The 3,771-nt window shown below is 31.4% G+C and overlaps 1 long non-coding RNA gene across 1 annotated transcript; it reads left to right on the top strand.

Moving 5' to 3' along the window:
* The first annotated feature begins 438 nt into the window (after positions 1-438).
* On the top strand, positions 439-1,307 carry LOC129759968 (uncharacterized). The gene is made up of 3 exons (XR_008740262.1): positions 439-1,017; positions 1,093-1,155; positions 1,219-1,307. It is a non-coding gene; the product is annotated as an uncharacterized LOC129759968 (long non-coding RNA).
* The last annotated feature ends 2,464 nt before the right edge of the window (positions 1,308-3,771 follow it).

Genomic DNA, 3,771 nt, shown 5'->3' with positions numbered 1-3,771 from the left:
TAAAAATTAGGATTGAGATCAGGATGCGAATGACGATCTGAGTGAGCTTCAGGATAAGGATTCAGATTATAAGATCATCATTGCCCTCAATTTAGCTCAATAAAAGAATCATGTTGTGAAATAGAATGAGATTCAACGTCAGGATCAGAAACTAAAGAAGGATGAGGATAAGGATGAGGATGAAGATCATATTCGAATTCTGGTTGAAAATAAAAATTAGGATTGTGATCAGGATGCGAACGAGGATCTGAATCAGGTTCTGGATAAGGTTTCAGATCATAAGTATCAAGGTCAGGATCAGGACCTGGATCATGATTAGATTTTGTAACTGAATCTGAATTAGAAAAAAATCAGTATTGAATATGATCCGGTTCAGAGTCTCAGAATGAGGATCAATATCAGAATCATCATCAGAATCATTATAAGAATTACACTGAACCCAAAATCACACTTAAAATACACTTGACGTTTCACTTAAAAGTGGGAGTTCAGTGAATTTCTTCATTTCAAGTGGCTCATGTAGATTTCACTTACCCGTCACTTATGTTTCAAGTGACCGAATCAATGTTCACTAACTCATCACATAAGTTTTAAGTGACTGTCACTTGAAATTCCTCTGAAAATCCACTTACTTCGCCGCTCACTTCAATTTCATTACATTCTCACTTAAAATTCACTTGACCCGTCACTTAATTGTCAAATTCACTTGATCGGTCACTTAAAATTGAAATGAATGTACAGGTAGCGAATGACAGCCATGTTGTGAAAGATTGTTTTTATTATGGAAACATAACAGAATTGTGTATGAGCTGGTAGGTGCAGAAAAAGAGTCATTTATATAAGTTTCATAACAATTATATACTTCCAGAGCCCGAGAAAAATATCCTGTGAGGCGGATAATATGTCGTAGTGCAACTATTCATCCGAATGAGGGGCCAAAATATGAATCGGCAGAAGTTGTAACTTCTACAGAGCAACTATGAATAAATTGGCCATGGTGGGAAATCTTTGTTGGATGTAAGTTGTGATAAATTTTCAATAATCAAAATATTTCAATTTAATGTTTATTTTTCTTTCTGTCCTTCAACACAGGTTTCGGAAATGCTTCCCGATGGTATTTTTATTCTGAAATTTTCAAGAACAGTGCAAATAAAAGTAAGTAGGTACATATCATGAAAATAAAACCTCGAAACATTATTAATTTTTTTTTATTTTCAGAAAAAATCAACCTAAATTTTGGGAAAAAATCGAAAAAGTAAATGAGTATCTCAAGCCAAAACTTTAATTTGAACTCATCAATAAATTTGTGAAAAAAACAATGTATTTTATCGAATTCGTAAATAAATAAATAATTGTTTTGATTAAACAAAGTTTATTGATAACTTATATTCCGAAATTTCATCTTAAAATCACTATTACTCAAAGATTTAATAGACCTGAGCATACATTTCATATTCACTTCAGGCTCACTTAGAATTCACTTCGTCACTCACTTGAAATTCACTTGACCAGTCACTTAAGTGAATATCACTTGACGGTCACTTAAAATTCACATGAATTCACAAATGGCGCAAATTCACTCCAGAGGTCACTTACATTTTAAGTGAAAATTATTTTCGGTGTAGTATCAGGACAATTATCAGATTAAGGATCAGAGGGAGAACCCGAATCAAAATGATGAATGGGATCATATTCGGAATCAAATTTAGGATCTGAAGCTTGATCAGGATCTAAAATCAGAATAGGGAAATAAATCAGGATCAAGTTTAAGATAAGAATCAAGATCAGAATAAGAATTAGATTCAGGGTTAGAATAAGGTTGCAAGATTGCCCGGTTTCATCCGGGTTTTCCCGGATATTTAATACAAAATTTAATCCGGACCGGTTGCCGGACTTCATTAAAAAACAGCCCGGAAAAACGCCTCCAAACGAAATTTTTTAAGCAAGTTTTTTTAACATAATCATGAAAGGTGTTTTGGAAGCCTAGAAAACGATTTAAAATCTGGCGATGGATTTAAATTAAAAATTTACTTTTAATTTTTTGGTTTTGACTAAATTTTCCCGGATATTGCCCGAATTTTTGGTCCTCAATTTTGAAATCAAATTCCCGGATTTCATAACCATGAAAGGTTTTTTGGAAGCCTAGAATACGATGTAAATTCTAGCGATGATTTTTGATTAACATTTACTTTTCAATTTTTTTCTTGATTTTTGTTGAGAAATTTTTTGGTTTTGACTAAATTTTTCGGATATTGCTCGGATTTTTGGTCGTCAATTTTGAAATCAAATGCCCGGATTTCATAATCATGAAAGGTTTTTTGAAAGCCTAGAATACGATTTAAAATCTGGCGATGAATTTAGATTAAAAATTTACTTTCAATTTTTTTTTTGTTAAGAATTTTTTGGTTTTGTCTAAATTTTCCCGGATATTGCCCGGATTTTTGGACGTCAATTTTGAAGTCAAATGCCCGGATTTTATAATCACGAAAGGTTTTTTGGAAGCCTAAAATACGAATTAAAATCTGGCGATGAATTTTGATAAAAAAATTTACTTTTCAATTTTTTTTCTTGATATTTGTTGAGAATTTTTTTGGTTTTGACTAAATTTTCCCGGATATTGCCCGGATTTTTGGTCGCCTATATTGTAATCAAAGGCCCAGATTTCATAATCATGAAAGGTTTTTTGGAAGCCTAGAATACGATTTAAAATCTGGCGATGAATTCTGATTAAAAATTTACTTATAAATTTTTTTGTTATTGATTTTGGTTGAGGAATTTATTGGTTTTGACTAAATTTTCCCGGACATTGCCCGGAATTTTTGTCGTCAACTTTGAAATCAAATGCCCGGATTGAATAATCATGAAAGGTTTTTTGGAAGCCTAGAATACGATTTAAAATCTGTCGATAAATTTTGATAAAAATTAACTTTTCAATTATTTTTTTTATTTGTGTTGAAAAATTTTTTTGGTTTTGACTAAATTTTCCCGGATATTGCCCGGATTTTTGTTCGTCAATTTTGAAATCAAATGCCCCGATTTCATAAACCTGAAAGGTTTTTTGGAAGCCTAGAATACGATTTAAAATCTGGAGATGAATTTTGATTAAAAATTCACTTTTCAATTTTTTTCTTGATTTTTGTTGAGAATTTTTTTCGATTTGATTAAGTTTTCCCGGATATTGCCCGAATTTTTGGTCGCTAATTTTGAAATCAAATGCCCGGATTTCATAATCATGAAAGGTTTTTTGGAAGCCTAGAATACGATTTGAAATCTGGCGATGAATTTTGATTAAAAATTTACTTTTCAATTTTTTTCTTGGTTTCTGTTAAGATTTTTTTTGGTTTTGACTAAATTTTCCCGGATTTTGCCCGGATATTTGTTCGTCAATTTTGAAATCAAATGCCCGGATTTCATAATCATGAAAGGTTTTTTGGAAGCCAAGAATACGATTTAAAATCTGTCGATGAATTTTGAATAAAAATTTACTTTTCAATTTTTTTTTATTTTTGTTGAGAAATTTTTTGGTTTTGACAAAATTTTCTGGATATTGCCCGGATTTTTGGTCGTCAATTTTGAAATCAAATGCCGGGATTTCGTAGGTTTTTTGGAGGCCAAGAATACGATTTAAAATCTGGCGATGAATTTTGATTAAAAATTTACTTTTAATATTTTTTGTTGTTGATTTTGGTTGAGAATTTTTTCGGTTTTGGCTAAATTTTCCCGGATATCGCCCGGATATTTTGGTCGTCAATTTTGCCAATTTTGTCAATC

Source organism: Uranotaenia lowii, unplaced genomic scaffold (genome assembly GCF_029784155.1).
Source record: "Uranotaenia lowii strain MFRU-FL unplaced genomic scaffold, ASM2978415v1 HiC_scaffold_35, whole genome shotgun sequence".
NCBI lineage: Eukaryota > Metazoa > Arthropoda > Insecta > Diptera > Culicidae > Uranotaenia > Uranotaenia lowii.
This window is presented reverse-complemented; position numbering and strand designations above follow the sequence as displayed.